This window comes from Rhinolophus sinicus, linkage group LG04 (genome assembly GCF_036562045.2).
Source record: "Rhinolophus sinicus isolate RSC01 linkage group LG04, ASM3656204v1, whole genome shotgun sequence".
In the NCBI taxonomy this organism is placed as follows: domain Eukaryota; kingdom Metazoa; phylum Chordata; class Mammalia; order Chiroptera; family Rhinolophidae; genus Rhinolophus; species Rhinolophus sinicus.
Window position 1 is genome coordinate 100134609 of NC_133754.1, and position 26781 is coordinate 100161389.

The window sequence follows — 26781 nt, forward strand, 5'->3', positions numbered from 1 at the left end:
CCTGTTCTTCATCTCTGCCCCTCCTACCAGTCTGGAGGTGGCCTCTTCTGCACGTCCTTAGTTGTAGGGCTTCGGTTCAGCAAGATTTTAGGTGATTCTCAATGATGGTTGTAGTTTAGTTGTAATTTTGATGTGGTCATGAGAGAAGGTAAGCACAGCGTTTACCTACTTGTTCCATCTTGGTATCTCTTGAGTGGGTTGGAATTTCAGCCACAGCACTTTCGAACCCTACTGGTCAGAGCCATCAAGGAAGGAACACTTATTTGCAGTGTCTTGATTCTAAAAAGTAATTTAAAGCTGTCTTAGTTCTCCTTTCTCCCCAACCCCCAGGTACCCACCTCCTACGCATTCTCTGACCATACTTTCTGTTGAATCGCTTCCCTCCTGGCTTGGCTACAGAGGCTCATGCATAGCCAGTGGGACCCTTGCTGTTGCCCAACAGTCCTTTGCGTTTTCTCCTGGTTCCTTGTCTGACACTCCACAGTGGACTGTCCATGCAGTTTTCCCAGTGGGGCTTCTGGTCCCATGCCTAGCACCAGGGCCATCTGTCCCCTCCAGCCTTGCCTTTACACTGTAGGAAAACTCTTCAGAAGACCATGGTGACAACTTGGCCAACCAACCCAAAGACCTTACCCCAATCCTTATTTTTCTTCTGGACACGGTAACAGATAACATCTCTTAGGTGCTTTCCACATGCTGGGTACTGTTCCAAGTATTTGATGCATATTATCTCATTTAATCTTGACAACAATCGTATGAGGAAAATACTATTCTCCCTGATTTTTGTGATGAGAAAACTAAGGTACAGTAACATCTCGATCACCTTCTTCATTTTGAACCTCAGCTTCTCTTTTGTTTCTTCTTAAGGAGAAGGAAAAGAAAATCTTGATGACCAGAACTCAAGTGGTTATCATAATTAGCCATTAAGGAGTTAAATTGGGCCTGGAAACTTAAACACCGTTATATTTTTAAATTAAAATTTTAAATTAAACACTATTATAATTAAACACTTTTACTTTCAAATTTATGTTAAACACTTATATTTTTATGGGAGGATGTTTTCTTAGTTCCTAGTAACTTGTGCCTAAACTTTTAGAATATAACCTATTTTAAGAGGGGAATTATTTTCACTTGTTCTCTATAAGCAGTTACGTGACAGAACAGAATTTTTTGAGTAATGGACACTTATAGACTGTTAGTAGCTACACATTCGTCACCATAATGGTATTTTGCTATAATATCAGGTGGAGATGAAAGCCTTTATTATAACAAAATGATAAATAAATGTTTATTTCCCTTCAGTGGGATGCAGGCAGAGAAAAAGATAATCAAAGAAAACAGTACTGCGCTAATTCAATTTTTGAGCTGGTGGAGTTCAGGGTTTAATTACTTTATTAATGGGAAATTCAAACATTACAGAGGCAGAAAATTATCATCTTTGCCTGTGTACTAAAATACTAATTTTCAAACTTCACCTCTCTCAGATCAGAAACTTTAAATGCCAGTTATAACACATTTGCTCTTCCTTTCCAGACCACCACATCCCCCTGAAAGAGATTCATAGCCAAGAAATGGTCATGAAAATAGAAAAATGACTTCTCCTTCACAACGTTGCTTAAAGTGTGGTGACATTACTCCATGAGATAGAATTTCTCTGCCAAATTCAAGAGCTCTATTTTCTCTCCTTCACTTCTCTTCTCACGTGTGGTCATTCTTTCCTTCAGCATTCTTATTGTACTTGACATTCATTAGAGTATGTTAAGAACATAGAAAGTTTAGTGAAATACTCAAATGTCTTAGCTACCTACTGGTGGAAACTTTCCCCATAGTTTAAAGATCGTACAGCAGGACTTTTCCTGGTTCCATGAGACAGTTCAGACAAGGATGAACTCAACTGAGCCCTGACCCTTCACTTTGTAGACACAATTTTGATTAATAACAGAATAGAATATCTGAGAAAGTAAATCAGGAATACAAATTTCAGCTATTGGACTAAGTAACATAAAACAAAGAGTTTAAATAACATCATTTGCAGGAAGAAGAATGGGAAAGGGGACATAAATTTATACCTTTGTTTTCTTCTTCAAATATAGAAATCATATACGTGAGCTTGTGTGAATTCTTACCACATTCTTGTCCACTTAGTGGGCATGTCTTTCTGATGTTGGAACTCAACTGAGAGTTATCCTCTCGTCTATTGGACTGACAGTGATATGAAGGTCGTGATTATAGGCTGTTATTTTTGTTTTGTTTTTTCAGGTTAAAGAGTATATTTATAAAAATGTGATTCTTTTTTATCTTTATTAAATTTATTGTGGTGACATTGGTTAGTAAATTATATAGATTTAAAGTATACCTTTTTATAATACATCATCTATATATTGTATTCTGTGTTATAGTCATCTATACATTGCACTGTGATTATAGTCTATTTTAAAATAGAAACTCAGGTTGTATGACAGGAACATATGTCCCGTGGAGTGTAATTACTAAATGATAATATACTTCTGTTGTAAGACAGCAGTGCATCTTTTGACCCCAGTGACCAAATGGGCTCCATTTCTGGCTCTCCAGCCTGCTACTCCCCCTCTCCTGACTGGCCACATGGACTCCACACCATCTGCCCAGATCTTTGCCAGGGACACTAGCAAAGGCTGTTAGGCTCTGGCAACTGAGATCACTGGAGGACAGACAGCCAGTGTGGCACCATTTCTGGGGTCTACCACTTCATTGTACTCTACTTAATATGACCTTTCCAAAAATGACCACCTGTCCTTTGGGCTGTGGAAAGCAACCTCCTCAACAGTCCATGAGTCACTCAGAAGATGGCAAATCCCTCCTTCCCCTATGCCCCAAAGCTTCTGTAGACTCTGCACTCAGACACTGCCAGGAGTGCCAGTGGACACTCAGGAAGCCTCCAGATCCCAGGAACTGAAGGTTAGAGGGAAGCTCGAGAGAGACGTTTCTGAGGTAGCTAGTATGACCAACCATAGCTGAGGACTTAAAACCATTTGTTAAATAATTACTATGAATTGAGAGATGTGACTTCCATGGTGCAGTTGGCACTTGCATACACACACCCCCACACACAAACACACAACATATGATAGGTATGTATCATATATATGATACATTTACTTATTTATTATATATATTTATATTTATAAATTCAACCAGACTTCTGCCAAATTAGAGCTGCTCTATCCTTTTTCAAATACCATTGTTGTAAACAAGAATTATCATAAAAAATTAACAGTGTCTTTTCATTCTGAAAATTTGACATTATCTGGCTTTTTCTATTTTAAACAATAAAATTTGAAACTGAAAGAATACACTGGATTTCTTTAAGGTATACTGTTGTTTCTAAGCTGGAAACAATCCTTTCTATTAAAGAGATTTAGTTCTCTTATCTTGAGAACAAGGTTTAGAAACAAAAAGTTGGAAAGTAATAGAAGAGTTTAATGGTAAAATGTGTAGTCACCATCAATTTAGGTTTTTATTATTTTTTTATTTTATTTTTATTTATTTATTTTTTTTTGTGTGTGTAGCTATCTTGGGGTCCATCCTATTTAGTCCAAAGTAGTCCCAGGATTCAAAATGGAAAAGAAATCTAAAATTCCCCAAGCTATCCTATAATTAAGAGTATGGACCTTAAATTAGGGAGATTATCCGGGTGGGCCAATCTAAGCATATAAATCCTTAAATGCAGAGTACTTTCTTTGGGTGGAGTCAGAGATTCAGCAGATGGAGAAGGCAGAGATTTAAAGCATGAGAGGGACTGCCCTGCCACATGGAAAGAATGAGAAGGAATATGGCAGCCTCTAGGAGCAGAGACCAGCCCTCTGCTGACAGCCGGCAAGGCAATGGGACCTCAGTCCTACAACTGCAAGGAGTTGAATTTGGCCAAAAGTCAAGCCAGTGACCTTGGAAGCTGATTGTTCTCCAGGGTTTCCAGCAAGGAACTCAGCCCTTAATTCAGTCCACGGGTGAGTCTAGGCAGAGGACCCAGGTGGGCTATGCTGCATCTAACTTCAGCCAGTACACACACAGTCCTATAGAACTGTGAGGTAATACATTTTGTGTGTGTGTGTGTGTGTGTGTGTGTGTGTGTGTGTTCTTAAGTTGCTGAGTTTGTGGATGTTTTGTAACAGTAGTCATAGAAAATTAGTACACTCATCTTTTGCATCCAGACATACTTAAAAATTTGTTTAAGTCTTATCAATATCAAGAAATCTGTTGTGTTCATCACTTCATAGAACATTCATACAGTGTTTCCGAGAAAATAAGACCTAGCCAGACAATCAGCTCTAATGCATCTTTTGGAGCAAAAATTAACATAAGACCCAGTATTATATTATATTGTATTATATTACATTATGTTATATAAGACATGGTCTTGTATTATAGTAAAATAAGACCCGGTCTTATATTAATTTTTGCTCCAAAAGGCACATTAGAGCTGATTGTCCAGCTAGGTCTTATTTTTGGGGAAACACGGTAATACTAGAAATTGGTTTCATGTTAATAGTTATTGCACAAATGGAAACGAATTAAGGAAATGTTTTTAATTTTGGAGCAACTCTGTTTTTTTTCTTTTTTTTGTTTGTTTGTTTGTTTCTGTTTTTGTTTTTGTTTTTGCTTTAAAATGAGTCCACTTACCAAGAAACATTTTTTCCTCACAAAATTGAACATGGCATCTAGAAAAGAAATAGGGAGGGAGGCACACTTCTTCTTTTGTGATGACATATTTAAATTTAAAGAACATTATTAGAAGGAACCTTCTCACGCTTAGCTAAAGTATATGATGAATTTTCAAAAGAAAGATACTTTCTAGATATTTGAGGGCTTTTGGATATATTCAGTGTTTAAAAGGTAAATTTATTGATTTTCTGAATTTTGGAAATAAGTTGATTATAATAAAGAATCTACGCCATTAAACTTAGCAGTTCTTTTCCCAAGAAGCATCTCTCCCTATTTCTTTCTTTTTAAAATTTAATTATTTTTAAGATTTTTATTAAAATATAGCTAACATACAATGTTATATTAGTTTCGGGTGTACACCACAGTTAATCAACATTTACGTACCTAAAGAAGTGATCACTATGATAAGTCCAGCAACCACCTGACACTGTACCACGCTAGCACACACAATATTATCGAGTATATTCCCTACGGTGTACGTTACATCTCCATGGCTTATTTGTTTTATACCTGGAAACTTGAACCTCTTATTCCCCTTTACCTCCCTCCTCCTTTTAATTTTTCAGTTACAGTTAATATTCAGTATTATTTTATATTTGTTTCAGGTGTACAGCACAGCGGTCAGACATTTATATAATTTAAGAAGTGATCCCCCTGACTAGTCTAGTGCCCACCTGGCACCTTACATAGTTATTACTATGTTATTGACTATATTTCCTACACTTTACTTTACATCCCCATGACTATTTTGTAACTACCAATTTGTGCTTCTTAATCCCATCATCTTTCTTACTATGCCTCCCAGCCCCATCCCATCTATCACCCCGATAAATCTAGTACCCATCTGACACCATACATAGTTATTACAATATTATTGACTATATTTCTTATGCTATACCTTGCATCCCCATGACTACTGTGTAACAACCAATCCCTTCTTAACCTTTTTCCTTTTTCATCTAACCCCCCAACCCCTCTCCCATCTGGCAACCATCAAAATGTTTTCTGTATCTATGAGTTTGTTTCTGTTTTGATTTTGTTTATTTTGTTTTTTAAATCCCACATATAAGAGCACATGGCATCTTTTTTTTTTTTTTTTTTTTTTTTTAAAGATTATTGGGGAAGGGGAACAGGACTTTATTGGGGAACAGTGTGTACTTCTGGGACTTTTCCAAGTCAAGTTGTTTTCCTTTCAATGTTAGTTGTGAAAGGCGCAGCTCAGCTCCAGGTCCAGTTGCTGTTGTTAGTTGCAGGGGGCACAGCCCACCATCCCTTGCGGGAGTCAAATCGGCAACCTTGTGGTTGAGAGCCCATGCTCCAACCGAGCCATCTGGCCACCCGGGAGCTGAGCAGCAGCTCATTGACTTCATTCCATTTGCGGAGGGCACAGCTCACTGGCCCATGTGGGAATCGAACCAGCGATCTCGGTGTTAGGAGCACAGTGCTCCAACCACCTGAGCCACCAGGCCGGCCCTGCATCCTTTTTCCTCTGTCTGACATACTCTACTCAGTACAATACCCTGGTCTATCCATGCTGCCACAGATGGCAAGAAACCATTTCCTTCCGCGGCCAAGCAATATTCCATTGTATATATGTACCACCTCCTCTTTATCCATTCTTCCATCAATGGACACCCAGACTGCCTCCATATCTTGGCCATTGTAAACAATGCTGCAGTAAACATATGGTTGCACATGTCCCCTCGAAGTAGCATTTTGGATTCTTCAGATAAATACTCAGAAGTGGGATTACTGGGTCCTTCTTTGTTTCTTGTTATTACTTTGTTTTAAAGTCTATTTTGTCTGGTATACATATGTTGTACAACAGCTTTTAAATTTTTTTCATACCCATTTTCATGAAGTATCTTTTTCCCATCACTTTACTTTCAGTCTGTGTGTGTCTTTCAATCTAAAGTGAGTCTCTTGTAGACAGCAAAGGTAAGGTTCTTGTTTTCTTATCCATTCAGCTGCCCTCTCTTTTGATTGGAGCATTCAGTCCATGTACATTGAAAGCTATTATTGATAGATATGTAGTTTTTGACATCTTATTATTTATATTTTTTATCTTTTCTTCTTAAATAAGGCCCCTTAACATTTCTTATAATACTGGTTTGGTGGTGCTGAGCTCCTTTAGCTTTTTCTTGTGGGAAGCTCTTTATGTTTCCTTCAATTTTAAATGATAGCTTTGCTGGGTAGAGTAATCTTGGTTGTAGGTTTTTGCTTTTCATCACTTTGAATATTTCCTGCCACTTCCTTCTGGCCTGCAAAGTTTCTGTTGAGAAATGAGTTGACCATCTTATGGGAGCTCCCTTGTAGGTAACTGCTTTTCTCTTGCTGCTTTTAAGATTCTCTCTTTGTATTTAACCTTTCACATTTTAATTATGATGTGTCTTGGTGTTGGCCTCTTTGGGTTCACCTTGTTTGAGACTCTCTGCACTTCCTCCTGGCCTTGTACATCTATTTCCTTTGCCAGGTTAGGGAAATTTTCTGTCATTATATCTTCAAATAGATTCTCAATCCCTTGCTCTCTCTCCTCTTACTGGTACCTCTGTGATGCAAATGTTGTTATGTTTGATGTTGTCCAGAGGCCCCTTAAACTGGCCTCATCTTTTTGGATACTTTTTCCTTTTTCTGTTCTGATTGGGTGTTTTCTGCTGCCTGATTTTCCAAATAGCTGATTCGATCCTTCATCTAATCTATGGTTGATTCCCTGTAATGTAGTCTTCCTTTCAGTTTTTGTATTCTTATATTTCCTTCTGACTGGTTCTTTTTTGTTTTCAATCTCTATTTTTCCATTTCCTATCTCTTTGTTGAAGTTCTCCTCTAAATAATTGAGCATCCTTATAACCAGTGCTTTGAACTCTGCATTTGGTGCATTGCTTGTCTCCAGTTTTTTTTTTTGTTTTCTTTTTCCCTGGAACTTTGTTCTGATCCTTTATTTGGGGCATGTTTCTTTGTCTTCCCATTTTGGCTACCTCCCTATGTTTGTTTCTATGTATTAGGTAGGGCTGCTATGTCTCCCACTCTTATTGGAGTGGACTTATGTAGTAGGTGTCCTGTGGGACCCAGTGGTGCAGTCTCCCTGGTCACCTGAGCTGGGTGCTCCAGGTGTGTCCCGTGTGTGGGTTGTGTGTGCTCTTCTGTTGTAGTTGAGCTTTGGTTGCTGTTTACACATCAGTGGGAGGGCTTGACTCTCAGGCTGATTGGTTGTGAGGACTGGATGTGACTACAGTGGAGGAGGTGTTGACCCTACAGAGCAGGATTCACATTAGCAGGGCTCTGGGGTCTGTTAATCTGCCCTTTGAGTCTGTCATCCTTGGAGGCGGCCAGGTGATGCTTCATATCAGTCTGTTGTTGGCCACTGGGCATGCCAACCCCAAGGCCTCCTGGGAGGAGCTCTGGTGTAGGCCAAGTCCTGCTGCAGTCTGTGCCCTGCCCAGGGCCACCTGGCATGAGCCACAAAGTCATCCAAAGATGGCAGCCATCAGTTCTAGGCTTGGATGTGCCTTCAGTGGCTAAGATGTGAACCGAGGCTGGCTGCTGCTAGTGCTGGGTTTGGAGCTTCTCTACCAGAGGTACGGGGCACACCAAAGCAGATGCTGGTTGTTTGGAGTTTGTGAGCCTTTGAATGGTTTTAGGAAAGTTATAGCATGAGTCAAGACAGGCCATTTAATGGGAAAACCACTGGAAGTGACTTGGGTGGGCCTGCAGCTTGCGTGTGTCAGGGTCGCAGGAAATCACCACGGTGGAGCCAAAGGTGTTAGCCAGGTTGAAGGAGACTCAGATATGGTGGCTACCTGTGTCTGGATGCTGGGATGGGAGTGTGGTGGGGAGTATCAATAAAAGGATGATGGCTTCTGCCATCTCCTCCATCAGGGAGGAAGCTTCCCCTTCAGTCCTCACTCTGAATCCAGATAATTCAGTTCCACCCCATATGTCCCTGGCACCTTTCATGCTGCTGCCCCAGCACTGGAGCTCAGATAAGTGAGTCTGTCAGTAAGTCCTTGCAAGGGCCCTTTCAGAGGAGCACCTGGTACTCCATCTGCCCTCCATCTCACTCAACCACAATCTCTGCTGGTTTTCACAGCCAGAAGTTGTAGGGACTTCTCTTCCCCAGCACTGGAACCCTGACCTGGGGAGCTGGTGTGGGGTTGGGACCCCTCCCTCCTCCAGGGGGCCTCCACAGCTGATATGTCCCCCTTGATTTTTAACTGCCACATGAGGGTGTGAGGCCAGCCGGTTCTTCGTCTCTGCCTCTCCTATCAGTCTTGAGGTGACTTCTTCTGTATGTCCTTAGTCATAAGGCTTTGGCTCAGCTCTAAATTTAATTATTTTTTTAACAGGCAGTACATTTACACTGTTCAAAAATTTTAAAAAGACATTAGAAGCCTTACTGCGCCCCTCCCATTCTTATCCTACCCCTCCACTCCCTAAACAGACATGTGAGCTTCCATGTATCTCCATAGCATCTTTATGCATATGCAAATAAATGCAAATTTGTACTGTCTCCCCACCTCCCTTTTCTTACACAAAAGGCAGCACACCATACGTGCAGTTCTTCCTTGGTTTCCTCATTTAAGTGGTATATCTTAGAGCACTTTCCACATTAGAACACAGAGAGCCTCTGCAGTCTTTTTACAGCTGCACAGTGATCCTTTTAAAGGGAGTAGATACACCATAGTTTATGTAAGCAGCTTTCTATGAATGGCTACTTAGATTATTGCTGATGTTTTTCTTTTACAAGCATTGCTGTAATAATGTACATGTATGTGCAGGTATGATAAAAATCTCAGAAATGAGGTTATTGGGTTGAAGGTTAATGTATTTGTAATTGTGACAGACACTTGTAATTTGATAGGCTATAAGATTGTCATTTATTTTTGTCTCCCACCAGGAATGTCTGAGAGAAACTACTTCCCCATGGGAAGTACAGCCAAGTAGTTTATAGTCCAAAGCAGGATACTTTGGAGAGTGAAAAATGACTCTATTACTAATCATACTGGGCAACAGGCATGAGCCAGGACTTTGCTGGCAATCTGGGACATATTTTGACTTAGTTGTAGTCTTGCCAACAGAATGTGCTGTCAAACTTTCACATTTTCCTCAAGGGACCTTGAATGGAACTAAAATTCAAAACTAATCATTTATTGAGGCCAGTGTTTAAAAGTGAAGTCACCAATGATAGTTACACAACAATGTGAATGTTCTTTTTTTTTAAGATAGTAGATGGGGGGAGGGGGGTTAACACAGTGTGAGGGATATAAATGATAAACGTCTAAGTTTTGCTTTGTCTTGTGCACCTGAAACTAATTAAAAAAATAAATAAATAAATTTGGAAAAAAAAAATAAGATTTTATTGGGGAACATGAACAGGACTTTTATTGGGGAACAGTGTGTATTTCCAGGACTCTTTATTGGGGAACAGTAGTGTGCTTTTCCCAGGACTCATCAGCTCCATCCAAGTCAAGTTGTTATCCTTTCAGTCTTAGTTGTGGAGGGCGCAGCTCAGCTCCAGGTCCAGGCGCCATTGTTAGTTGCAGGGGGTGCAGCCCACCATTCCTTGCGGGGGTAGAACCCGCAACCTTGTGGTTGAGAGGACGCGCTCCAACCAACTGAGCCATCTGGCCACCTGGGAGCTCACTGGCAGCTCATTGACTTCATTCTAGTTGCGGAGGACACAGCTCGCTGGCCCATGTGGGAATCAAACCTGCAGCCCTCTTGCCCAGAGATCGCGCTCTAACCAACTGAGCCACTTGTCCTCCCCAATGTGAATGTTCTTAATGCCACTGACCTATTCACACAAACATGGTTAAAATGGTAAATTAATGTTATGTGTATTGTACCACAATCTCAAAAAGAAAAAATAAGGAAGAAACTATTGATACATGGAACCACATGGATGAATCTCAAATTATGCAAAATGAAAGAAGAGAGTCCACATACTTTATGATTTTATTCATAAGATATTCTGAAAAGGGTAAAACTTTAGAAGCAGAATCCAGATGAGTGATTTCCGGGAGCTGGGGGTGTAGGAAAGTTGACTAGAAAGGAGCAGGGGCAATCTTGTATGATGTATGAGTTTGTCAAAACTTGCGGAACTGTACACATAGAAGTGCATTTTCCTATATGCAAATTAACCTTCATTTTAAAAAGATACTTTAAAAAAGTAAATCCACTCAGTATCATTTCCCTTTGTGTTGGGAAAGATGGCATGCCCAATCTGGCACTCCTTCCTGGGTAAGTTGTACTTGCCAATGTGTTACTAGCATTTTTTTAGGCTGCCTCAAGAAATTCTAGCATGGTGAGGATTTGTCTGGCCTGCCTTAGGATCTTGCAGATGTCAATATTAGGGGTCCAAGGCTAGTCTGGCTCACTGGTGTGTCACCATAAGGCTCAGTTGGTACTAATAGCTCCAGTTCTCTGTCCTGCCTGGAGGGATGAGAAGCCAGAGGAATCCTTCCCAATGCGTGGCCCTTCTTTGCATGCCCTGAGGATTCTATCTTGTTTCTTCTTGGGGTAGGGAAAGGATTCTTATGCACTGAATGAATCTCAGCTGTGACAGAGGCTGCCCGTTGATGGCCAAGGTAAAGATCTGCTGCATCTGGACCCAGTAATTAGAACATTTAGGTGAGTAAGAACAAAAGGTCCCACTGGGAAGTAGAGTGCAGGGTCAGGAAGAGAGTGAAGACAGATGGGGAGAGGCAGGTCCCATGGGCCCAGGGTAGGCAGCAGATGCTGAAGTCAGAAGCAGTCAGGAGTAAAAATCAGGAATGCTCAACATCATTAACCATTAGGGAAATGCAGATCAAACCACAATGAGATACCACTTCACACCCACTAGGATGGTTGTTGTAAAGCAAGCAAGCAAACAAATAGAAAATAACAGGCGTTGGCAAGGATGTGGAGAAGTTGGAACCCTTGTGCACTGTTGGTGGGGATGTAAAATGGAGCAACGTCTGTGGAAAACATTATGGTCATTCCTTAAAACATTAAGCACAGAGTTACCATATGGTCCCGCAGTTCCATTTCTGGGTATATACCCCAAAGAATTGAAAGCAGGGACTCAGATAGATGTTTGTACACCCATGTTCCTAGCAGCATTATTCATAATAGCCAAAGGTGTAAGCAACCCAAGTGTCCATGGACAGATGAATGGATAAGCAAAACGGGGTCAATCCGTATGATGGAAGATTGTTCAGCCTTGAAAGGGAAGGAAGTTCTGATGCACGCTACAGTGTGGGTGAGCCCTGAAGGCACTGTGCTAAGTGAAGTAAGCCAGTCACAAAAGGACAGATCCTGGATGAGTGCATGTACACAAGGTACCCAGAGCAGCATATCCACAGGGACAGGAAGTAGAAGGGTGATTGATGGGCTGGGGGAGGGGAAAGAAGAGTTCGGGTTTAATGGGGACGAGTTCCAGTTTGGGAAGGTGAAGTTCTGGAGCTGGATGGTGGTGATGGTTGCACCACAGTGTGTGTATACTTGATGCCACTGAACGGTTCACTTAAACATGGTTAAAATGGTAAGTTTTACCATGCTTCCCCAAAAATAAGACCTAACCGGAAAATAAGCCCTAGCATGATTTTTCAGGATGACATCCCCTGAACATAAGCCCTAATGCAGCAAAAATTAATATAAGACCCGGTCTTATTTTCGGGGGAACACAGTATGTTATGTCCATTTTTCATAAAAACGCAATCTTAAAAAAAGACCCCAGGGCAGTGAGCTAAAGCAAGCGGGCGTCAGCAGCAAAGCTGGGGCGGTCCCCTTCAGGCTGTGAGGAGGGCACCACGGCCGCGGGAGGCCAGGACCCAGGCTGTGCACACGGGCTTTCCCTGCTTGTTCAGACAGCCATAGTCACCAAAGGCAGGTGGCTGTAGCTCGGTGCGCTTTCCTGGGTGTGAAAGTCCTGCTCATTGGTGACAAGGCTGAGTGTGGAGTGACCCGGAATCTGAGAATGGACCCAGCAGTTGGTATCTGCTGGTGGACCGGTTCTTTTCCATTTCTCTACAGAGCCCCAAGTAGTCACTTGGTCCTATGCAAACCCTCTCAATCCCTGCCTCCCTCCCAGGGAGTCTCATGAATTGCAGATGATTCTGGGGCTTTCCTGCTCCTGCTCAGATCCTGGTCTTGCTGCCAAGGATCTGGGCTGAGGCTAGATGTGCAGGTGAGAAGCCCGTGTCCACCCCGCAGACATCCAATGCAGGGTGTCCCCTTGATTTTCCCTGCACTGGTACCTGGGGGAGGAGGTGGTGAGCAGGTTGGCCACCCTTGGCTACACAGGTGACCTAGTGGGGCCTCTTTAAGCTGGTGATGCTGTGTTTAAGAAAACCCCTATTTTAGAGTTCACTTGTTCTGAGGCATAATAATCCTGTTCCTAGAGGCCGTGGGCTGGACCAGACGATGCTCTGAGTTGCAGACTTCACGAGGCCCAGGGGCTCCCCTCCTGTCTCAAACTGACTGGAATGTGAGGGCCCCCACTCTCGCGTGTTAGGATGTGTTTGCCCAGGCTACCCTGTGACGTCTCACACAGAGGTCCCTGGCAGGTCCCTGGCAGGTCCCTGGCAGGTCCACCTCTCCAGCCCTCCACAGAGGCCCAAGTTCTCAGCTGTCACTTAGGCTCAAGCGAATCCCCTTGCTACATACATTGTGATTTTCACAAAGTGGCCATTTCTATGCTGTCCAGTACAGTAGCCAGAAGTCACCTGTGGCCATTTGGTACTTTAAAGGTCGCTCGACAAAATTGAGATTTGCTGTAAATGTAAAAAGCATAACAGGTTTTGGAGACTTAGAACCAAAAAAAGCATGTAAAATACCTCATTAGGTATTTTTACATTGGTATGCTGAACTAACATATTGGATACGTGGTGTGAAATAAAGACATAAAAATCACTATTAAAATTAATTTCGCTTGTTGGATTTTACCTTTGAAAAGGTGGCTACCAGCAAATCTAACATTGCATGTGCAACTGGCACTGTAATTGTGTGGGTCAGCATTTTCCTAGAGCAGCAGCACCTGGAAGCTGGTGAGCACTACAGGCTCCAGCCCCACCCAAGGAATCAGAAACTGGGGCGTGGGGTGTCCTCTGTTGCAGCAAGCCTGCGGTGAGTCTGGTGCCTGCCCAAGTGTGAGAAGCAGGGCTCTACTGCCGCAGTTCCTGTCACTGGTTATTTTATTGGCAGCATTTACAATGCGAGGAACTGAGTAAGAAGGGAAGAATCCCCTGGAACCAGTGAATGATGCTGGGGTGGTAGTGTCACAGTGGCTGCGACTGAAAGACTGCTTTATTGGTGCCACTACACACATTGTCCCTGAATCTCAGCTCATTGCCTGCCAGGCCTCTGACCCACTTTGTGGCTTCTCCCACCTCCCGCCCCATGTTCAGTGGACTTGATGACAGGATGGGGCTCTCCCTTTTGCTGCTCCCTGGGACAAAGGCTTGCACCCTCCCAGGCACTTCCTGCTCCGGGATGCACTTGCCTTAGTGATGACGGCTGCGTAATGATCGCTGCATTCTGGACGGCACCTTCTGGCTAGATGGACAGGACGGAAAGACCTTCAGAAGAATAAGTCAGGGAAGCATGCTGCATTGGCACTGCTTTTTGAAATCTCATGTGTTGAGAAGTTCTTGGGGATAAAATGAGTCTCCAAAGGCATCCCTCCCTCCCTCTCTTTGTTTCTTTTGGGGGAAATTTTGATTTCTTCCTACCACCAATAAAAGAGGCCTTTATGAGAGTTCTCATCTGGTTTTGATGAGACCACATGTATTTGAGCAAATCATTTGCCTTCTCAGGGCTTCTAATTCCTGTTCCACAAAACAGATGCAGTGGCTTCCGGTGCTGCGTGAAGGTTGGCAGCTCACTTCCTGTAGTTGCACGTGAAAGTGCTTCACAGAGAGGGTACAGTGGTTAGAAGCTCCTGTCCTGGCTTTGACCTCTAATGAAGCTTTATGATGGTTCTTTTTGACCTTGGCAACTTCATTTGTAAAATGGGGACGATAGAAGTCTTGATACTTTCTGTGAAACCCGTGGAGCCAAATATGTGCAGGAATTTGCACTTTTCAGATTTGTGGGTTGTGCCTGTGCCGTATATCCTTAGCAGGCTGTGGGGCAGCAAGCTATGATCAAATACATTAATATTTTGGAAACATCATAACACGTGCACATCCTCGCTAAATTGGGTTTTAAAGAAAGACTATATATAGCTTCCTATCAGCTGAGGTAACATTTTGCTGCCAAATGAATTATGAAAACAACCTTTCAGCTTTCAGACCTTTCGGTATTCAGGCCTGTGGATAAGGGCTTGTGGACTTTGGTGGTGATTGTGTTGTCTGAAATCATGGAAGAAACTCAGACTAGCAAATGTGCAGCTTTGGTTTATTTTGGAATGGCTGAGGAATGGTCTGGATGGAAGAGGATTCCAATGAGCTGATGTCTGCATCGCCGCCAGTCTCAGAGGACTGTGCTTCGGGGTCCAGGGCGACCTAGGTATCAGTGCCTAATGTTGTTGTTTTGATTTTCAGACAGGAAAAAAAAATCCTGATTCAAATGCATCCTTGAGTCTGGCTATATGTGCATGCTACAAGGTTTTATTTCTTTGTAATAATAACCCAAAGTAGTTGAAAAAATATACAACAGTGTCATAGGTGTGCTGTGATAAGTGAATGTGATACTGTATGTAAAGTATAGAGCGTGAGCCTTATAACTGAGTGGATGTTAACTACCTATTATAGTGTTTTAGTCACAGATACTAATAATAGGTAGCATTGCCTGTTCTTATGCTGGATAAAAGGCTTTTATCAAAATTTGCTCCTCATGTGTTAAAATACTTTTGGCAATGGAGGAAATTATATTCTTGTATTTTTAAAGCTTATCTTAGATATTCTCCTCAGTTTACCTCAGTGACCTTGCTAAAGTCACTTATACCCTCTGTGATGGTTAACTTTTTTTGTGTCCACTTGAGTGGGCCATGGTTCCCAAACACTTGGTCAAATATTATTGTGGGTATTTCTGTGAGGGTGTTTTTGGATGAGATGAACATTTAAATTGGTGGACTTTGAGAGAAGCAGATTGCCCTCCCTTGTGTGGGTGGGCCTTGTCCAATCAGTTGAAGGCCCGGATAGAACAAAAGATTCCTCCCCCCATTTATTGAATTAACATTAAGTAAAAGTAAAAATTTAATTCTTCAGCCATGTTTCAAGTGCTCAGCAGCCACATGAAGCTGGTGGCTTCCATATTGGACAGCACAGACATGGAATATTCCATCAGCACAGAGTGTTCTCCTAGACAGTGATGCTCTGGAGCTTTGTACACATTCTCTCATGTATGATAGTGTTTCGGAGTGGGAATTCTTATCCCGATTTTTTAGATGAAGGTGGCTTAGGCTGAATAACTGGCCCCAAATCCCAGCTCATAAAGTGACAGAGCTGGGAACTCAAAACCAGTGTCTCAGACCCTCCTGGAGCCCCTGAGTAACCCTGTGTTTTTGGACTTGTCAGCCTCTGGGTGGTAGTGACAAGACACCCAGGGAGTCTCCCCTGGCTGTGGGCCAAGGATGGAACCCTAGGTGACAAGGAAGAACAGAGGGTGGAGAGTGAGGGGGAAACACAGGGAGTTCCAGAAGGACTGAAACTGTCCAGTGCAGCCCTGGGGGGGTGGGGCCGATTGCACAGTGTTCCTGGGATTTGGTGGCTTGAGGTCATCGATCTTTGGTGTAGTGGGCTCAGTGTAGTAGAAGGGAAAACAGCTGGAAGTCAGGGCTTTGAGGAGTAAATGGGAGATGAGAGAGAGAAGGGAAGGAGAGTGGGTAGGTGGAAAGTGATGAGATCAGAAGACACTTCGCATTTTTAGGGTTATGGAGGCTTGAGTCTGTTGGCAGACTGAGGTAAAGCCGGTCTGTGAGAATCAGGCTGGGGGTGACTTGGGGGGAGCAGTGGGGATGCTGGCAGCTGTAAGCCATGTGCCTGAAGGGCAGCCATAATGGTGCCCCAAAGACCTTTGCTGGGAGGCCTTGTGAGCTTTCTGTTGCCAGATTCCAGACCTCTGGATTTTTATGTGGAATGTCACTAATTATGAACACTTTTAAAATAATGCAAATACTCCTTCCATAAAAAGCATATAACCCATTGCAGAAAAATGATGCGACATAGTTGTACATTTAAAAATGGTTAAAATGGTAGATTTTATGTGCTGTGTATTTTACCCCTTTCCCACCCCCAACGCATACACACACACACACACACACACACACACACACACCCCTTTTGGTACACAGTCTGAGTTTGTGACTCATGGGCAGAGGGGATAGATCCTGTACTGTTGAAGAGGTTAACGAGAGACAGAGGTGGCTCTCTGTCTTGGCTGAACAGAAGAGTCCTGAGGACCAGGCCATGCCCCAGAACGTGACATCAAATCGTCCAGGGCGGGATCCACGCATCAGGTGAGTTCAGTGTACAACCAACGTGCAGAGCTTCTGGTGTAGAAGATGAAGTAACTGGAGGGTGAAGACCCTGCCGAGACAGGAAAAAATAGCACAAGAACCCAGGTATAGGTGCCCTCGCTTCTGCGGGGGCAAAAGTGAGGATGTGTGCAGATTATGTTTAAGATCAGGGCCACAAGGTGACAGCGGCCACAGGGGTGGGGGAGGGGCTTTCCTGACATCCAGCCCCTGAGCCCAGCTCTTTGTTCACTCCTCCAGGGTGAAGGGGGGTGACCCAGCCACATGTGCTTTCGTGTTTGTCAAGCAAAGGTGTGGTCGTTGTTAGTGACCACCTTTTAGGAATCACTTTACATTTCAGTTTCGATCTCCAGTCCTCCCTCCCTCCCCCAAGCAGTTATAAATTCATTTTGGAGAAAACAGAAAATTAGATACGGATTTGTGAGTAAATCAATCGGGAAAAAGATTATAGTCTAAATATATATAGCAACGCTTTTAATGAACAAGTCCAAAGTATTTACTGAATACAAACAATTATTTAACAATGTACGTATAATTATCTCTTTTAGTACAAAAATGTTCAAAGTCCACTAATTATCCAATATCCAAGAGGAGCATTAGGAGGACAAAGACCTGAGTGTTAGGCAGAGGGAGACTTTTTATTAAAGGGGAGTGTATGTATGTGGACTAAAAATTAGAGGAGGCTTTGAATAATTCAGGGGACATATGAAGTTGCATTTCCCCGCTGAATTGAGTGTAGTTTGAGGTGATGTGAGTTCCGGCCTAAAATATTAGTTTAATATGAGAACAAGCCCTTTCACAGCATGAAGACGTAGCTCACTCAGATTTCCTCGTAATTGTTTGGGGAACACCTCTGCGTACTTTGACTCAGATGGTTTGGGACCAGATTCTAATCAAGAGATGCAAATGTTTTCTTGTCAACAGTCTCCTGGGCTGAGCTGCGTCTGCTGAGGGAGATGTGTACTGATTCTCTGTGGTTTAAGATGCTGTGTTGGACACACGTTATCAAGTTCTGGAGGCTGGGAGAATGACGGGAGTTGTGATTTGCATGCCGGGTCAGCTGTTGTTCTGAGCAGCAGCCTGGGAGAGTAGGCAGCCAGAGGAAAAGTATCACTTGGTAATCGGGACCTCTGGGGATAAATTGTCATCTTTCCTAGGACCTAGCCAGAGAACGAAGCTTATGACAGTGAGACCAAAATAGTGACACTTTTTTAGAACAGGGATAAGCGTATGAGGAAATTTGAGGGAAGCACACAGAGTTCAGACACACAGCTAAGATATTTTTTAAACATTGGCTTCGTGAACAGAGTCCATCACCAGCTTCCGGCACCCGGTTGGACATCCCCCAGCAAATTCTAAGTGTGGCAGGGATGGGAGGTTACCAGTGTAGAAGAGGCTTAGATTCGGCTTGTTGGTAATGGACCTGGGGGAATCAGTGAATGGGGTCACCATGTGGTGGGGGTTGGTTCTTCTGCTCCAGAGGCCTCTACTTGGGTGGCCAGGCAGGGGGTCCAAATGGGGGGGGCTGTCTGGGAGGACGGAGATGAACCTTCTGTTGGAGTGACAGTGTGGGGGAGAGGGTGGGGTGAACTGGGGAGCACGTACTACTTCTCTGAAGGGCTGCTGTGTGGAACGCTGGGCCATTGACGCCAGGCTGCCTCATTTTCCAACTGAAGTCAGGAGCCTGGAGGATTGAGGCAGAATTTCCTGATATATGCTGGTTGATAATGAGTTTAAATCATTACATTGCGAGGGTCAAATAAAATGCTTCAGTAGGACAGGATTGGCCAATGCAGCTCCCTCTGTGCCCTCTGCCCCCGCCCTTCTCTCTTAACGAGGGGCTTGCTGGAGGCCTTCTGCCTGTGGGGCATCGTGAACTCACTGGGAGGTGTCTGGTGGTGTGGGGCGTCCCCCAGTGGTTCATTCCTTTCTCATTGCTCTGTGCCAGGCACAAGGTGGGCTGGGGGCCTGGGGAACTCCAGGCAGGAAGATGTTCAAGGCCTGGGACTTTAAAAGGAGCTGTATGTTCATGGAATGTGATAGAGAAAGTCCATGTGGGAGAATGTGGCGGGACCGGGAGGGCGGCGTGATATGGGCAAGCGAAGCTGTGGTTGGAGAGTGAAGGGCTGTGGTTTCTCTGGAGTTTGGGTTGTGCTGGGAGGGCAAAAGGGAAGTGACATGATCATATTTGCATATTTAAAAGATGGTCTGGCTGCTGCTGGGCAGAGGAACAAGATAAAATGAGAGTGCGTGGCTACCTGTCAGCAGGTGTGCTGGTGTGTGTTTAATTTAAGGGCTAGACTTTGAAAAATTAGCTTTTGGCTCATTTCAGACTGCAAGTAAGTGAAGCTGTGCAGCTAGGTTGTGCACTGCTGTCAGTCCCATAGGAGAGGATGTATGTAAGTGCTGGGGAGCCGTGCGTGGGAGTTAGACTGGCCTCTGCTGTCCAGCACAGCTGGCACGTGGCGCCTCTGTTTTATTTCTGTCCCGGTGATGTACCAGTTACGGAACTCAGGTGCCTCTTCTTTTTGTCTAGCATAATTTAGCTGTGACTCAGAGCCTTTTGGCTGCTCTGAGTCAGCAGGAAATTCAGTCTTAGCTGCTTTCACAGCTCTTCCCTCCATCCCCTTTATGCAAAGGTCCAGCACCCTCACATCTCAGGTCCACAGCACTTACCTCCAGGGCCTCCGAGTCTCTTCAGGTTAGTCTTCTGCTCTGTGTTTTGCATCAGGAGCCCGCCCAGGCCCGGGCCCCAGGCTCTGCAGGCTAAGGCCTGGCCACGTCAGAGCCTGACTGCCTGCCGCTAGGAAGCACAGCCCTCTCTCCTTTCCAGGCCTGGGAAGTTTCCTTTGGGGAAAGCTTTCAATCTCCTCCCCCTCTCTGTACTTTTCCCAGGGCTTTCTCCTCTTTTCCTCCATGGGCTTAAGGATTTGGAAACAAACGCAGGAAGGAAATGTTTGCTCCCCTTCGAGGCACAAACCTCCTTCGACAGGTTTTCTTCTATTGCTTTGTCCCTTGCTCATTCCACAGCCCACTGCTGTCTGACTTGTTCTCTGCTGAACCCGTTCGTCAGGGTCTGTAACAACTTACTGGACACTGAACCTGGTGGAACATTTTCAGGCCTTTTTCACATTTCTCGTCAGCAGCACCTGAGGTGACAACATTCCTCTTGCAAACGCTGGATTCTTTCACATTCTGTCCACAACACCAGTCTCTACTATGTTTTTCTAACCAGCAGCTATTCTTCCTCATTCTCCTGTGTGGAGTTCTCTTCCCCTGCAAGGTTCTGGCCTGAAACTTCTTCTCTTTTTCTTCTATATGCTCATCCCGGTTTTTTTTCCCCTTCTATTTCCATGGTTTAAATAACTATTTGCAAACTGTAGATTTCCAAATACGCTTTCCAGTCAGTGTCTCTTATCGCCAGATGCCATGTGGCCAATCACCATCCAGCATTTTTAGTTGAACCTCTCCTATGTATGGTCCCGGCGTGTCCCACCCAGTCATTGTTCCCGCTGAGCTTCCCGTCTGGCTGATGAGCACCGCCATCTTGGATGTGCATTCGCTCAAGTCAGGACCCGGGGGTCATCCTTGACCTTGAATCTGACCCATCACCAAGTTGTGCCATTTGACCTAAATGGCCACAAATGCCCCCCCTTTCTCTGCTGCCACTGTCCTCTCTCAGCTGTGCCCCTCCAACAGCCTCCCTTCTTTCTACCCTGCTCTATTCTGTCCCATCTTAGGCTGCAGCCAGAGCCGCCTTCCCACGGTGCAGACCTGTGTGCACGGCTCTGCTGAACGCTCACCAGCAGCTTCCCGTGGCCCTCAGGACAGGCTCAGGCCACTTTCCATGGGCACCCGACCCTTCCTTCATTCCCTCTCACAGTCTTTGCTCAGGGCACACGGAACGGCTTTCAAGCCCGGAAGACTGGACTGTCTCAGCCCTGAGCCTTTTTCCATGCTTATCTTTCTTCCTGGGATACTTGTCATAAGGACTTTTGCTTTTTCTCTGAGTGAAATGGAAAGCCAGTGGAGGGGTTTGAAGAAACGGACGGCATGCGCTAATGTGCGTTTGAAGGCTCCCTCTGGCTGCAGGCTTGAGAATAGACTGTGGGTGGGATCTGAGGGACCATGTAGGAGGCTTCCAGGTTTCCATTGAGAGAGATGGTGGATGGGACTAGGGGTGACTGTGGAGGTGGGGACAGGTAGTCAGATGCTGGACCTGGTTGTGAAGGGATACGTGACAGAATTTGTTCACAGGTGACTACAAGTTATATTCCCTGAGCAATGGAAGGATGGACTTGCTGTCAGCTGAAATGCAGGTGGACTGTGGGAGGGACAGGTGAGGACAGAGGTGGTGGGATTGGGTGGGATGGTCAGTGGCTCAATTCTGTGTGTGTTAATTTGAGGTCTGTTCCACCTGTGTGTGTGGCGGGCAGATAATGGCCCCCAAAGATGTCAACGTCCTAACCCCCAGAACCTGTGACTACGTTACTTCATATGGCAAAAGGACTTTGCACATGTGATGAAGTTAAGCACTTGGAGACGGGAGCTTATCCTGGATTATCCTGGCTCAGGGCGCAATGTCACCACAAGGGTCCCGGTAAGAGGGAGGCAGGCATGTCACAGTCAGAGGACGATGTGACAGCTGAAGCGGAGGTCAGCGTGATGCACTTTGGAGACGAAGGACCGGACCACCAGCCAAGCAGTGCTGGTGGCCTCTGTGCATTTTCTGACATTCATTTCTTCCAGCTTCTGGCTGGAAAAGGCAAGTTAATAGATTCTTCTTTAGAGACTCCAGAGGGAACACCGCCCTGCCGACACCATGGTTTGAGCCCATTACGCCCATTTTGGACTTCTGAGCTCCATAACTGCGTGATAATAAATGTGCCTTGTTTTAAGCCATTAAGTTGTGGAACTTTGTTACAGAAGCAAAATGAAACTAATTCAGTGGAGGTGTGAGTTTGGCAGCCTGACTTACCAGTCTGGGGCTCAGGGGACACACACCTCCTTTCATGTCACAAGTCAGTAGACAAACTGACAGCCCTCCTTTGGCATCCGCAGCGGTCCTTAACAGTAGAAATCTGGGAACAGTTTTCAGAGAGTGGGCTACGTAGCTTCCACAAAGTGCACAGCGGAAATTTCCTGCCCTTTGTTGAAGTCTCAGCCCCAGACCCATAGGCTGTGTGCCCATTTCCTGCGTACTTTTTGCTTTATTTTTAATACATGTCACAATGTGGTTTCAGCTTATAACAAAACTGGAAAAGTTAGATTTTGAAGCAGAAATAGTGATAGCTGCAAGATGTAACACGTAATAGCTGGGAAAGATGCTGGGAAATTAAATTAAAAGGAGATGCCAGGACTCGAGGATAGTCGTATTTGAGGTACCGTGAGTCCCCAAAAATAAGACCTGGCCAGACAATCAGCTCTAATGCATCTTTTGGAGCAAAACTTAATATAAGACCCAGTCTTATTTTACTACAATATAAAACTGGGTATAATATAGTATAGTATAGTATAATATAATATAATATAATATAATATAATATAATATAATACTGGGTCTTCTATTCATTTTTGCTCCAAAAGACGCATGAGAGTTGATTGTCTGGCTAGGTCTTATTTTCGGGGAAACACGTTAACCTGACGTCATTCTTCTTTTTTAAAATTACACAAGGATTTCCTATTTCCGGCGGAGCAGGGGCCAAACTCCTTAGCATGACATTTGTATCATCCAGGATCCTTGGTTTTGAGTAAGAGAAACCCACTCTGGCAACTTTGACCAGAAGAGGAAGACTGTGGGTGATGCCTGGGCCATGGCCAGAGCTGGGAGGGTGGGCAGCCGGGGCCCGGAGGCAGGATGTTCTCACGGGCCCCTCCTGCTGCTGTAGGCATGGCCTCTGCTGCTGCCCACATCTGCTGCAGTGCTGCCCACGGGGCCGCCACACATCTAATTCCCCCACCATCTCGGCCCTTGTGTCAGTGCTGGAGATTCAGAGTCCCAAGTGAGACTATCCATGTGACCAAGCTCGGCTCACTCCCTTTTGCTTCTTAACTGGGATGGAGATTGCCTGCATTCTCAAGACAGCAGTGAGAATTACCCCCAAAATGGGAAGTTGGTTTGGTTCCCAGCAGCCAAAAACAATCACAGATATCCCTACAATAGTGGTGCCCAACCGAACATTTTTGTTTGCAACCCACAGAGAATATACATGGTCCTTCCCTCCCTTCCTTCCTCCCAGCCTCTCCTCCCCTGTCTCTTAACTAGAAAAGACTTGAAGTAATAATACCCATGGAAATGTGATAAACCGATCTGTTCTATTATATTTTCATTTAAGAAAATGTGGGTCATGACTTACTGTATCGATTCTGGTTTGAAAGTCTTGCTCTGCAGCAATCTCTGGGTACTGTATTCAGCATACTCCCAATGAGTAGGTTTTTATACTTATTTATGTACTAGGCAAACCTTTTTCCAATTCCAGTCTTTAAATGAATGTTTGCAAAGTAAATCCTTGAAGAATGGCACTTATTTTCCTGACAACAAAGTAGGCAGAAAAGAAAACAGAAATCGGTTGTATAATGAGAAGCAGCTTTGTAATTTCCAAACAGACCACCTGGCTGTATCATCAGAAAGTACCTCATATAATAGTTCAGCCTGGTTGTTTATCTAGCTTTCTAGGAAAATTTGTGTCAGCGATGTTACTAGAACGTGATGTGGCTTTGCCTTTTGGTGCCTACGAGTATTATTCAGGCACGTTTCTTTCAACAGATCTGAGCCGAGAACCTGCCCGGGGCGAGGCCTTTGCTAGGTGTTGTGATGGATACAGAGGAGAGCTGGGCTGGGTCCTGGTCTGAGGAGATGAAAGTCTAGTAGAGAAGAGAAGACAAGGGTGTGGAAACTAGTCGTACCAGGTACAAGATGACAGGGATCCCGAGACAGGAGACAGAACAGGCGCAGGAATTCACAGGGATGCGGTGCCCAGTTCCTGCTGAGCAGGTACTTTGGAACAAAGGAGGACTTCAGAGGGTGCGAGAGGGACTTCCCTGTCACCTGGCGCCACCCTGGTGCAGCCGGCGAGGGTGGGTCAGATGGTCATTGCTGCAGTGAGGATCCCCGTCTTAGTGCCCCTGTTCCCAGCACCGAGGCACTTTTGGCACAAAGCAGATGCTCAGTGCTTCTGTGCTGAATGAATTAACCCGGCTTTGGCAACGGCTCCTGTGGGCAGTGGTGAGAGCTCAGCCAAGAGGGACCCTCACAGCCCTCCGTGGGGCTGACAGGGCTGTGGGAGCTTGGGGGAGGGGGTGGTGCCAAGCCCAGTATCCAGAGTGGGGCTAGAATTCACAGACATGGCTTTGTGGCAGTGCTTGCCCAGCCCCCAATAGCAATTGTAAATTTTATTTGTGATTCAGCAAGGTGTCACTGAGTGCCTGTTATGCCAAAGGTCTGGTAAAGGCATCTACAGATGCCGTAGGGCAAGGAGCTGCCCTAAAGAGCAGCCAGGCTCTGTGAACAAAGCAGGGGGGGAGGGGTGGGGTGACATATACAGAAGTAACTCTGGCCAGTAGGACAGAAGGGGATAAGTGCATAAGTGAGGCACAGGCAGAGAAAGTGTAGGCCAGTGGCCTCTGACCATAGCGAAGTAGTGAACTTGACTTTGGCAGGTGTGAGCGAGGCATGTTACGGTTTGGTCTACGTTTTACATTTCTCTAGCAATGATACCAATGTTTTGTAACCCTGCTTCTTCCTAACCAAAATTTACCTAGTACTGTTAACTCAGTGCCTAGTACTGATCAAAGTACTTCTGTGTACTGTGGAGACTGCAAAGCACAGAATCTGCTCTCTAGGAATATGCATAAGCACCGTGGAAATAATGTTGAAAAGGAATAGGAATATGGCATCTGTTCTTCCAAAGTGAAACTATTTCTGTGTCCTGGCAGATGGCCCATAGTAACTATTCTTATCTGATCATAGCCAATTTTTTTACAGATGAAATTCTGCCTAAAGGACACTTTCACCGGTCCCTTACTCTATAGGGACTCAGTCTCTGGGACAGAGGCTAAATATTTACACTGTGTTGATGGGCTGTGCAAACTCCAGAAGCGGAGGGTAGGCTGCTCCAGGGCTGGGGTTGACAGTGGGCAGGGTGAGGAACCAGGTAAAAGGGGTCCGGCCACTGAAGGCTTCTGCAGAAGTTAGGTGCTAACAGAGGCCTCTGTCCCGGGTGCTGAGGGGAACGAGCCGCCGCCACCAACAGAGCCCGCCTGACATTTGTGGGCGTTGCCCCTCCTGTGCTTTGTAGCCCCGGGTAGCGATGAGCCTTTTTCAATGCAGTGTACTGCTACCACTTATTGCACACCCACACGTGATCGTGTGGTACACACATTACTTCTAGCCCTGCAAGCTGCTGTTTCCAGCTGCATTAAAATGCAGGTGAGCAAATGAGTGCCAGTACAGCCAGAGGGTGACAACACCGGGATGCAGAGCAGAGGGCACTACATGCCCGTCCCTTATTCCAGGGGACCTGCTCTCTGCTTATGGAGGTCACGGGACACTCTGAGAGCCCTGACAGTCACTGGGTACTTATTATTGCTCCACGTGGTGACACGGGGACTGTTTTCTAGGCCGCATGCTTCTGATGGAACACACGGATAATTCAGAACCATTCTGAGGCAGCTGGGAAACCTTAAAATTTGCTTCAGATGTGTCAAAATCGATGCTTCTCTTTGGAAATTGTGATTTCATGTTCGTTAAACAAGCTCAGCATTCCTTCAAAATCCTCCTTCTGTTGAGCTCAGGGACAGGTGTGCCGTCCGGAGTCACCTGCTCAGGCCACTGGTGAATCTAGTTCTGCTCTTCTCTGTCGGTACTAGAGACACTAGTCATGTCCGTCCCTTTGCCACTTGACTCAGTAAGTCCTGTCTATGCCAGGCCACCCAGCCAAGCCCGTTCCCCTGCCCTGCGAGGGGTAACCCGCAGGGGCTGCTTCCAGGGGAGGGTTCTTTGTTCTTAGAGAGACAAACAGGGAAGGAACTGTGTGCATCATGCTGAGAATTTTCTTATTTTGTTTCTTTGGCAGCTTTCTCCTCTTGTTTTCTCTGCTTTTTCCTCCCCTGCATTTTTATTAGAATTTAGAGTTGTTGCATTTATACACTAATTATCCTGTCTTTGTTACTTTCTCCTTTTTTGGTGTTCTAGTTTTGAGTATCGATGAGACATTTCCTAGATTTTATCCTCAAAAACTCTTATTGATTTTTGTATTTTGTCATATTTTTAATTTCTGTGAGCTCTTATTTATTCTCGGTCCCTTTCTATAGCACCACGCTCTTGTTTTATGAACACTCTTCTATCTTTGAGGGAATTAATTCAACTTTTTAAATGTTTTTTTCTGTCCTTCAACTAATGAATGGATAAACAGCCACACAATGGAAAATGACTCAGCAATAGAAAGGAATGACAATGGATACGTGTAATAATATGGAGGAATCTAGGATGCAATGTGCATTTTATATTAATATGAACAATAATTAAAAATCAATTATATTACTAAAATAATATAGCAATGTTATTACCTAGTTTCATCCATATTGTAAGTGAAAGAAGCCAGATTTAAAAGGCTATATGTGTC

At 44.6% G+C, this 26781-nt stretch overlaps 1 protein-coding gene across 3 annotated transcripts in view; it reads left to right on the forward strand.

Moving 5' to 3' along the window:
* Nucleotides 1–26781, forward strand: part of MTUS2 (microtubule associated scaffold protein 2) — a 526534-nt gene that overhangs the window by 128392 nt on the left and 371361 nt on the right. Inside the window, exon 1 of one of the 3 annotated variants that reach the window (XM_074330068.1) lies at nt 15066–15189. The exons of the other annotated variants lie outside the window; for them this stretch is intronic. The gene's annotated coding sequence lies outside the window, so the exon portion shown is untranslated. Of the gene's footprint in view, nt 1–15065; nt 15190–26781 lie in introns of those variants that run through there. 3 annotated transcript variants of the gene reach the window in all.